At 40.0% G+C, this 11,776-nt stretch overlaps 1 long non-coding RNA gene across 1 annotated transcript; it reads left to right on the forward strand.

Moving 5' to 3' along the window:
* Nucleotides 1-8,781: 8,781 nt before the first annotated feature.
* LOC107771160 (uncharacterized) lies at nt 8,782-10,492 on the forward strand. Its single transcript, XR_001644765.2, has 2 exons — nt 8,782-9,088; nt 9,350-10,492. It is a non-coding gene; the product is annotated as an uncharacterized LOC107771160 (long non-coding RNA).
* The last annotated feature ends 1,284 nt before the right edge of the window (nt 10,493-11,776 follow it).

Below are 11,776 nucleotides of genomic sequence, written 5' to 3' on the forward strand. Positions count from 1 at the left end.
ACCCCAAATCAGAACTAGGGTTTCGATAAAACCTAAAATCATAATCAACAATCTTTACGGGTACGATCGGATGGAGATAATCAATGATAGGAACTCATATCCTAGTCTGATACAATGTTATAAGTGAAATTTTGTGGAAGCTAAGAGGAATTTCCATGGTGGAAATGCCCTAATCTTCAGAGAACGAGAGAGAGAAATTGATGGAAAAATATCTGATCTCTTTATTAAAATGAATAATATGTCTTTTTAGAATAGTCCGTAGTATTTACATACTTACATGAAATGGCTATACAATCAAATGTAAAAGAGACTATCTTACTAAGTGATACAAAAACTGAAAATACTAAACATGTTAGTTCATTAGCTATTGGGCTGGGCTGCTGTCGTTTGGGCTGTGTAGATCTGTGTATGTCAACAATTTCGGGATAACCAATTCCGGGATCAATTATACCGCAATTTTTTCCAACCAAACATGGAATAAACTCTTCTTAAATTTATTTCCAAGGTTAATTATCCCTTATCCCTCCTACTAAATGAGCCCTAAGACTTGAGTGTATCGGCATTTTCTGGTGTAGTAATAATACGTTATAGAATAAGGGTCTATATAAGTTACAGTGTTTTACATTCATTTGATTTATTAATGTTAAATATCATTATGTAGTAAAATATACGACTCTTGACTGTAAGTAAATTAATCAAATAACATACGCATCTTTGTTTGTTAAGTTTGTAATCTGGCTGACAAGTTTGGTTAGTTCTATCATTTTTAATTGACTGTAACGATCCAACTGGTTATTTTAAGCAATTAAGTCCAGTTCGGCAGTTTGGGGTCATGAGTATCTTTATATTATAAGTATCGACTTACGTGCGTAGTCCGGGCATAAAACTGGAAAGCTTTTATGTGAAAATATGAAAAATATAGTAATTTCTAGAGTTAAAATTTGGTTTTTACTTGACTTTGGTAATTATTTTTGGTAAACAAACCCGGATCTATGTTCTGACGATTCCGGAAAGTCCGCGGTAAAATATGGGACTTGGGCGTATGCTCGGAATTGACTTCCAAGGTCCCTAGCCATAGAAAATAATTTTTGAAGAAAATTATTGTGCTGGTTTTTAAAGGAAATAAAGAAATAAATTAATGTTTGAACTCATTGGTATCGGGCCCGTATTTTAGTTCTGGAGCCTAGTACAAGATTGTTATGATATTTAAGTCCTACCTGTGAAATTTGGTGAGAATCGGAATTGATTTGACGTGATTTGGACATCCGGATGAAAAGTTAGAAAATCATGAGTTTTGAGGTTAAATTTGTAGTTTTTAATGTTATTTTGATGATTTGATCGTACGAGCAAATCCGTATGATGTTTTTAGACTTGCGTGCATGTTTAGTTTTGGGCCCCGAGGGCTTGGGTGAGTTTCAGATAGGTTTAGGCTATGTTGCGCTTGTTTTTGGATGCTTCATCGTCGCTTCTTCAAGAAAAAATGATACCACATTGAGAACATGAGATCCAAAGTCACTTTTTATTGAACCATTAGATCCGTATCGAAATTTTGGATCCACAGGAAAAAGAATAATCTCATTTTCGTGTAGGGAAAAATTGCTGGTTTCTGGTGTGGTTGCAAATGCAAACTTTTTCATTGCAATTGGGATGCCCAGTTCGCAAATGCGAACTTTTTTGTCGCAAAATGCAACTTCTGCCAGCCTTGCTTTGTTTGCAATTGCAAACCTTGGGTCACAAATGCGACATCTGAAACCTGTTAAGTGAGATTTTTTACGGGATTTTCACTCATTTTTTCAATTTTTTCGAACCTTGTTGAGTATTAAATTGGTCGGATTGAGGTAAGTATCATGCCTAACCTTGTGTGGGGGACTTACCCTTAGGATTTGAGTCTTCTATGCTAATTGTAGTCTGTGCATGCGAGGTGACGAGTGTGTGCTCGGACTTATTTCTGGGAAATTTGCTCTAGGGTTCTTAGGTCCTTATGTTCATTATGTGCAAAGTATTCCGTTATGATTGAGTTTCCTAATTGCTTAAATTACCTCTATATGCTTCATATGATGTTTCTAGCTTTTCTCTAATTATTACGTGTTACATTGACCCTTAATTGCCTTAATTGAAGTGATTGTCTTCCTTATTGTTTTGATACTTCTTGATTGTGATTTCCTCTATGACTTTGTGCAAATAGGTTAAATTCCAATTGTTGTGGTTACCGGTGTAGTTATCACGTGCTTATTATGTCTTGTTGTTTTGTTGAGGTTATCATGCTTCTTGGTTTTTCTGTTACCCTTATTATGTACTTGTTGATTCTCTTATCGGGATATTATTGCTTATGATATTGTTTCCCCTACCGGGATGTTATTGTTATACTATTATTCCCTTGCCGGGATGTTATTGGTTATGATATTGTTTCCACTGCCGGGATATTGTTGTTATACTATTGTTCTCTTGCCAGGATTCGTTTGTGATTGGTGTTGATTTATATATTAGGATCGGGTTGTACGACGCAACAATATTATATGGGATCGGGTTGCACGCCGCAATAAGGAGTAATAAGGATGGATAGGTGGGGTCGGGTTGCACGCCGCAACATCATTATATGATTGGGATCGGGTTGCACGCCGCAACATCATTGTTAACCGTAAAATGATAATAACAATTAAAGTTGTTGATGGGACTCTAAAAATACGTGATCTATTTTTTTGCTAGTTTGTTAAGCAGTTGATGCTAAGCGTGAAGTTTAGAAACAAGATAAGAGCAAGAAGCGAAGTTATAACCAAACCGATGGGTCAATTATCAAGGCCTCGAGCTTGCTAATTTGGGGTCTCGAGGTCGATTCCGAAGCTCGCCTGTTGGCTATCGAGGGGGGTCGCAATGTGACTAACATTTATAGTAAAATTAACGGAGGCTCTTTATGGCCAATGATAAGCAATAAAATGATGAACAAAATATGAAGATAATAAATGAAAGCAATAATATCAAGAGAATATATTAGAGAGCAAATGGAAATGTTCTTGTATATTTCGTGTGGAGTAACTGAAGCAACAGAAAACTTACAAAATAATAAGGATCCCCTTTATATAGGAGGGGAGTCCTAACAAAGTACAAGTGCATTTATTTACAAAAATATGGGGATGGGACATTTAGCTACTGCTATGACACAGTCGCAGACTAGCCTAGCAGGTTTTGTCGACTCTAGCATCACGCCTTGGGAGCTCCCCATTTTCCCAATATAGCCGTTGATGTGTGTTGCCCCGAGGATGAGCATCGTCAGTCCTCGAAGGTGAACCTCGACCCCGGACTCGAGCCTTGGGAATTATGTTCGCGGGGCCACATAATGACGAGGAAATTGGACCCTCCGATTTCACCGTGCACAGATAGTCTCCGCGTTTCTTAGAGTAAAAGTGATAAGAAATGACCTTGAACCTCTGCCTCTTTCGATACTCTTGTGTAGATGGCAGCTGTAAAGGGCAAAAAGGCGATGTACACGCGGCCCTTAAAGGCTTCCTCATTGATGACGACAGTTAGCTTCCCCTTGGCCTCCTTCAACGCGCACGCGAGGCTTCTATAAATACTCCCCCTCTCGTTATTTCCAACTTACTACATTTCCAAACCCCAACGAAAGTTCCTTCGCCTTTTATCCTTGTTCTTTCTTAGGGATGTGACTCCCTTTTTTCTTTCGGGATTTTTTCAGTGATGGCGAGAACTTCTGCCTCTGTTTCTCATGAGAATGCGGCCTCATCCTCTTCTCTTTTATCTCAAGGTGAATCGGCAATGCCTCCTTGTGTTGAAGAATGTGTTCCAAGATTTTTCTCGATGGCTTCTGATTTCATGTTCGAGAGGCCTTCTTCGAAGTCGGGGCGCAGTGACTTAGTATGTTAGCTCGATAACAGACGTCGGGAGAGTGAGAGCCGATTGTCGCTGGGGGGACGCGGTGCTTGTGGAGATCCCTACTTGGGAGGAGGATATTACGATATATAAAGTCTATTTTCTCAGTATGTATACTTACCCATTTACCCTAGGGCTGGTGGGGCCATCTTCGCCTCCGATCAACCCCGTGATTCTTAACTTTTGTCGGCGGTATCAAGTAACCCTTGGCCAAATTCATCCTTCATTTTGGCGTGTTGTTTATATGACCGGACACTACATGAGCATGATCGAGGGGATGCCTTTCACCCTGGATCATCTGATCAGGATGTACAACCCCGTCTCTTCTACGGGGGTCTAATTAAACTCCGCTGCCGAGCCTCAAGGGCCCTCTTCGCCAATACCAAGGAGCTTGGAAATGGAGGATGGATAAGACGCTTTGTCCGAGTAAAGACTTCTGACCTGATCCCGGCGGAAAGGATGTCGTTTCACAGAGGTGGAATGTGGAACTTAAGTATACATGTTATTTAGTATCCTTTCCATTGTTTTGAGTACGCTCCCTCAGGCACTTAATTTCTCTTACTAATGCAGCTGCAACAATTTATCTTGGAGTGGTCGCGGACCTCCCGACTTGGGTCGGCCGTCTAGACTCGATTTGCCCGTATGTAGAGTGAGTGTGGCGTGATCTGTCTCAGGCTCGGTGGGAAGCTAAGGATCATAGTGAGCCTCTACCCCTGTCGTAGTCATTCTTCTTGACCTAAATCTCGTCTGGAATATCTCTCGTTCCCTATGATTACCTCTTGTATTTATGCAGGTCTGGGGGAAGTCCCCCTGATGAAGGGAGCATTACTCGGCGGGGAGGATGATTCAGTACCCGATGAAGGGAAAAGGAGACAAAGGAACCTGTTGGACGAGCCTTCTGAATCTAAGAAGATTAAGGCGGAAGAAGCTAAGTCCAAGCCAACAGCTCTAACCTTGAAAATGGCGGGTATCCCTCGAGTTGAGAGTGAGGAGTAAAATAGCTTCTCGATAGCGCCCGAGAGAGGAATAAACCTGGCCGATCCTAGGATTGCGGAGATGGTGCTTTCCGAGCCGGAGTCTGATGTCGTTGCGGTCTCATTTTATGGCGGAGATACAACTGTGGGTGTATCTGGTTCTACCCCCGAGCAGGTCAGTGGTCAGAGTCCTCCTCGGTCTAGGGTGCCTTCGTTAGATGGTTTGAGGGGCCTAGTTCTGGGGCCCTAAATAGATAAGGGATGGTGCTGACTGACCCTACTAGTGTCGTGGTTGTGATTGATTCCCCCCAGAGTACGACCCCACCTCCTAAGGGAGTGCAAGATGTCCCGCACGAAGGATCTCCTAATGCATGGATGCCTATCAAAGGCGGGGATGTACTCAAAAGGCTGCCAGTCATTCCTGAGGGAGTTCTTGAGACCGATGCTTCCCTCGTCTTTGGTGAGATGAACAGGCTTTGCGAGTAGGTAATCTTTGCGAACCCTGCCTGTCACTCAGGCTTCGATTTCCCTGATCTTTGTCTTTCTAACTTGTCTTTTCTTCTTTTTTCTCTTTTTTTTATGGCTTCACGCAAAGGCGCTTTACAATCACACTTGCACTTGGCATCAGGCTGAGGTGACCCGTCTTGAGCATGAGAAAGATCTTCTCACCGAACAGGTTATCTAGTCCTCGTTTGTCATTATCTAAGTGCTTTACCAGACCCTAGTGGTTTAACGTCTTGGATCTGATATGTGCAGTTTGAGAAGGAAAGTGCCCTGTTGAGGGAGGAGCTCCAGGCTAGAGATACCGAGGTCTCTGAGCTCAAACGGAGAGAGAGAGAGAGATATAACTTCTGATAGGGATGCCCTCTAGGGGAAGGTGACCTTAGTTGGGTGTCAACTTAGTGAGGCGATGGAGGATAGTAACTAGTACAGAGGTCTCCAGTTTGAGTTGGTGGCAGCATTATCCGAGATCAAAACTGAAGCCGAGGCACTAATATCTTTACATGGAGAGGATGTTATCACGACAGGCGCTCAAGCCATTGGGGCGCTCGAGGGGGCTGAGCCGAGATTAACTCGGGCAGTGGAGCATGCTTGATTGGGATCTCGGAGACAGACCTTTGGGGGAATGCATGTGGGAGATACCATTTTGCTTGCCGAGTTCGAGAGGGAGAAGACCCTAGAGAAAGGAGATGTCGCCTTGCTTGCTTTTGTAGATGTGCCGAGCAGTGACTTAGTAGGTGATAAAAATGAAGGCGGAGCCCTCGGAGGGGAAGAGGCTGTCAGAGAGGGGCCGCTGAAGGACCCGTAGTTGTCGGGCAACAACTTTTGGTGGAGATATCGAAGATGTAGGCTCGATGATAGATTAGGATTCTGTTCGTTTCACTCTTTGTAAGAGTTTTTTCAAGATTTGTAAACATCCCCTTGGGGGCCATAAGAAGGCTTTTGTTTCCTATCCCTTCTTTACCTTTAGTTTTTCGGAAATACTATGCGATGTATATTGACTTTTGACCCAAGGTCCCAGATCTGGGGTTAGGCCCTCGGGCTTTGCTATTGTCGGTCGACCTGGCTTTTATATATCTGGCCGGCACGGCCTCTGATCATAGTGCTGGTGACAGTGACTCGCATGTATTGGGTCGATACTCCCTTTTGGTGTAAGCTGGTATTTTGAGCTCTTATGCTTTTGCTCCCAGGTGTTTTCAATAGCTTGAGCTCAGTCTCCGAGTCAGATTTTGCCTCGGGTTCATTTGACATTCAAGTTTTAAAATTTTCGATCTGGCCCTTAGGCTCTTACGCGTTGGGTCGAAGCGACCTTTTAGTATGGGCTAGCAGTAATGGCTATTATGCCTTGTCCCTGGGAATATTTGATTAACTATTTTGGGTTCAGTCTCCGAGTCGGGTTTCGACTCGAGCTCATTCGACCCTCAAGTTTTGTACTTGTGCGGGTCGGCGACAATGGCTCTTACGCCTTGGGCCGATGTGGCCTTTTATATGTGTGGACCTAAGGCTTATTAAGCTGGCGACAATGACTCTTCACTTCGGATTGATGCAATCTTTTATGTAGGTTGGCGACAACGGCTCCTACGCCTTGCTCTTAGGCATATTTAGTCAACTGTTTAGGGTTCAGTCTCCGAATCGGGTTATGGCTCGAGCTTATTCGACCCTCAAGTTTTGTATTTGTGTGGGCTGGCGATAGTGGCTCTTACGCCTTGCCCTTAGGCATTTTTTGTTAACTATTTTGGGTCCAGTCTCCGAATCAGGTTACAACTCGAACTCATTTTGACCCTAAAGTTTTGTACTTGTGCGGGCTAGAGATAATGGCTTTTATGCCTTGGGCCGATGTGGACTTTTATGTGTGTGGCCCTAAGGCTCATTAAGCTGGCGATAATGGCTCTTACGCTTTGGATCGATGCAACCTTTTATGTGGGCTGGCGATGATGGCTCTTACGCCTTGCTCTTAGGCATTTTTAGTTAACTATTTTGGGTCCAATCTCCGAATCAGGTTACGACTCAAGCTCATTTTGACCCTCAAGTTTTGTGTGAGCTAACGACAATGGCGCTTACGCTTTGGGTTGAAGCGACCTTTTATGTCTGTGGTCTTGAGGCTCATTAGGCTGGTGACAATGGCTCTTACGTATTTGGTCGATGCGACCTTGTAGGCTTTGTTTTTCACTCGATAAGGATAAATAGTGTTTGCCTGACTCTTCGACGGCTTAATAAAAAACCTCGATTGTGAGTTGTTATATGGCAATGATCGAGCACCTCGTGAGGTTTTGGATCGGAGGTTGAGTATCTCGAAGTCGATGTTTAGGAGCTGACATGGTGGAAGCTCTTTTGCCTGTATCGAGGGTAGCCTGTTTAACCGATTCTTTTCGAAGTAGATTCGAAGTAATTGAAGGCCTGTGATTTTGTAGCGACGGTCGGGTGGTCGCGTTTGTTCGGCTGGTATAGCCATGTGACCGGAGTCATTTGTGTTTGGCCGGAGCCTTTGAGTCCCGAATGAAGTAGTTTCGGCATCTATATCGAGGGTATGCCTTTTTAGGGGTCTTACAAGTTCGATATATAGCCGAAACTTTGAGATCGGGTTGATGCCTTTAGTAAGGTCTTACACTTTTTTCATGCCTTTAAGGTCTTACAGTTTTGGATACTTGGTACAAGTATGGTTCATGCCTTGCTTGAGGTCTTACAGATATTGTTGTTGCCTTTTATAGGTCTTATGAGGACGAGGCTGCCCATATGTGGCCTTACGACCTCGGGTTTTGATAAGTTGATGGAGATGGCGCTTGACGGTAATCCTCGAGGGTTTCTAGACTCTGTGAGCATGTGATTTTTGCCCTATACGAAATACTCCTATAAAAATCCCAACGAAATAGATTTTCTGTTAATTATTTTCCATTTTAGGAATTTTTGTAGAATTTTCTTAATTATTTACATTTCTGTGCATATTTAATTTTTATTTAAATTATAAAAAAACCTAAAATATCATGCATGGCATTTAGGATTTGTTTTTACACTTTTAGAATTAATCAGTAATTATTTGTTTTATAGAAATTTGAAAATCATAAAAATAGCTCATTTTACATTTTTTGTCTTTTAATTTTTAGTTTATTGAATTTTTCTCTTTTAATTTAGAATTAAGTGATGTTTACAATTTTTATAATTAGTTAATTCACATTTTCAAATAATTTACGATTTGTAATCAAAAAAAAGAAGAAAGAAAAAAAAGAAAAAAAAGGAATAAAAGAGTTTAATTGAAGACAAGGGGGGTTTTAGTTTGAGTTTGGGCTATGTTAATACCCTATTCGGTCCAAACCACCCAGCCCAAATACTTTACCGCCCCAGTCCAAGAAAAATGGACCTGACCCGCCCGTTGCCTTTAATATATTAACATCCTTATACATTTCCTCCCCAATTCCAAACTCTAAACCTAACACAGAAACGGCGCCCCACCCTTACACTGTTCATCTTCCTCGCTGAGCCAAGCCTCAACTCGCCTCCCCTCTACATCACTTTATTCCAACGATTTTTTTGTCAGAGAAGAAAGAATATTCTCTCCAAAAATTGCACGATTTCTGTAAGAAAGAACGATTTGCTGGATGAATAGGAGGCGTGGATGGATGTAAATCGATCCATGCCTTCCATTTGTCCCAAAAATCATTCAAAAACGTGAGGATTTTTGGATATTTGGGCAGAAGCTTCGAGATTTTTTGAGGGATATATATATATATAAGGTATGTTTTCTTTTTCTAGGTGAAGAAAAAATCGGAGAAAATCTTTAGATAATTTAGTAGTGAAATTTCTAGGGTTTTGAAGTTTTCTTCTCTTCAGCCCTTTTCTTTTCCAGTCGGCATTTTTAGAAAACAAAACAATATATATATACACACAAAGTGTAGTCTGAGTTTGTTTGCCGATACAAGTTTTACTTTCTTTAGAAAGAAATCAAAAGAGTTACAAATCTCAGCATTTTTCTCTTCGTTCTCTGGTTTTTTTAGAATGGTTTTGGATTGAAGTTCGAGTTAGAGGTTTGTGGCTGGGGTTTGGAATGTTGGGCACTATGGATTTTCGTCCGAATTTTTGGTTGCGATTTGGATTTGGTTGGTTGATTTGCTGAGCTTCGTTTCTTCATCTTAGATTTTAATTAGCCATCTACGGCTGTTCTGGATTTATTTTAGGTATGTCTTCTTATTCCTATTGTCTTCTTATTCGACTATGAATAAACATTTGAGGGCTTATTATACGGATTTGCTTTGTGTTTAGTTTGATTCCCATTTCTTCACTTCTGCATTTTTACGATAATTTGAATGCGCCTGGTTATCTGGTTCTGCAAATCTCTATTAGATGTCACTCATAGAACACATTTGACATATGGTTAGTCCAGAGTAAGTTTTAACTAAACTGCATTTGTTTGTTCCATTTAAGGACAGTAAATTGAGCTAACATGTATTATTTGGTCGCTTGAACTCATTGGAGTCGTGTTCAATCATAACTGTAGTATTCAAGAGTTAAAAAATGTTTAAACCTACCAAATTGGTTGATACTCATCATGCTAAGTCTTGTTCGATTATCTCTTTTTTTTGAAACGAAATATGAATCAACATCCAAGTCTACTGCATTTGTTATGTTTGAAAAGAATGATTTTTTGATTCTATTTTGTATCTCTCATTGAGTAATGTGGTTTTACAAGATGGAAATTGGGTGAAAGCATGTGAAATTTTCAGAATTTAGCAAAAGTGTTGGGATGTTCTAACTATGATTTTAATTAGTTTCACATGATGCAGCTTTGTGATTTGATGATAATTGCTTTGGATCTGTTGTAACTATGAGCCAGCTTGAGAAAGTAGCTAGTATGGACAGAACACCACTGTCTTGCAATTGATATTTTCTTTAACTGGAAATGTTGGTTATGTCATTAAATTGAAGAGTAATAGCCATGTGTATTGTTCTATAATTAACCCTTTTAATTTGTTGTATTGTGGAATGTGAGACCGTTGGGTTTCTTTGTATTGCGTCGTGGGGAAGGACATGACATGTCCAAATCTTGCGAATAATACTCTGTGCATTTCACTCGTGTCCTTCTCTTGAACTATTAAATCCAAGTCCGTTAATGAGAATTTTGTTTCTAATGCTTTCCTTCAGCTTTAGCTTCTTCTTTTCCATCTTCCCGTGTCTCCTATAGAGATATTCTTTAACAATGAAATAAAACAATTTTCCTTCATTCATTTGCTAGCCCTAGAATAATATCGTTGAGAGTTATTTTTGTATGTAAATATTGAAAATTTTCTTGCGTTTAATAAATTGGATTCATGTTGTAGGCCACTAGTAGTTGGACATTCTTTTAATTACACTGCATATGCCGTTAATTGACGTATATTTGATATATTCGATTTGTGGGTTTTATGGGTGCACACGAGTTCAATAGTGAAGCATAGATTACTGTGTTGGGACTTTTGTGCCATCTTCTGAAAGTATAACTCCAATTCTCTCTCATTTTTCTTTTGTAGCATTTATTACATTTATGAAAATGTTTGTTGGAGTTTTGTCCACCAAAACATTTCACCACCATCTGACCTTTCACAAAAAAAATCTCAAATCCTAAGGATTAAATAATCACGAACAACCGTAGTTTGCTTTTAGGCACGCACTTAAATTATTACAACTATGGGTACGACTCCCGTGACGTGGTTGTGATAATTAGTTTTAAATTAGATTAAAATAGGAGCACCTTAGCTTGCCTTTAAAATACATAACTCTTTTCTTAAAATAATTTGAGGTGTGTCACGCTTTAAACTTATAATACATGGCCCTCACAAAATTAGATCAAGAGTTAATCCTTTTAGAAAATAATTTGAGGTGTGCCATACACAAATAAAATCCTATAATTTATGGCCCTCATATAAATATAAAATTAGTATATAAATTGCCTTGAACTTTTGTGGTTTGCTTTAGGCGCGTTAATTAAATAATTGTCATCGCTACGTGTACGGTTCCCATGACGTAGTCGTGACGCTTAATTACTAAAATCCGGGGGTACATTTATGTGAACCAGCCACAATTTAATATTTAAAAATTAAACATGTTGTAGATCGTGGGTACGGTTCCCGTGACATGATTCGCAATATATAACAATAATTAATTAAAAGCGGTTATAAAGTTTAAAAATGCTCAATAGGTTTAAAACGTGTAGTAAATCAGATAATAGGCCAATTATTAATAGTTTAAGTGACTGTGCTAGAACCACGGAACCCGGAAATGCCTAACACCTTCTTCCGAGTTTACAGAATTCCTTATTTAGAATTTTTGGTTCGCAGGCTTTTAAAATAAAGTCGAAATTTCCTCGATTTGGGATTTTAAAATAAACCGGTGAATTGGAACACCAAATAAACTATTCCAAGTGGCGACTCTGATAAATTAATTTAAAT

The sequence above is a fragment of the Nicotiana tabacum genome, chromosome 8 (genome assembly GCF_000715075.1).
Source record: "Nicotiana tabacum cultivar K326 chromosome 8, ASM71507v2, whole genome shotgun sequence".
NCBI lineage: Eukaryota > Viridiplantae > Streptophyta > Magnoliopsida > Solanales > Solanaceae > Nicotiana > Nicotiana tabacum.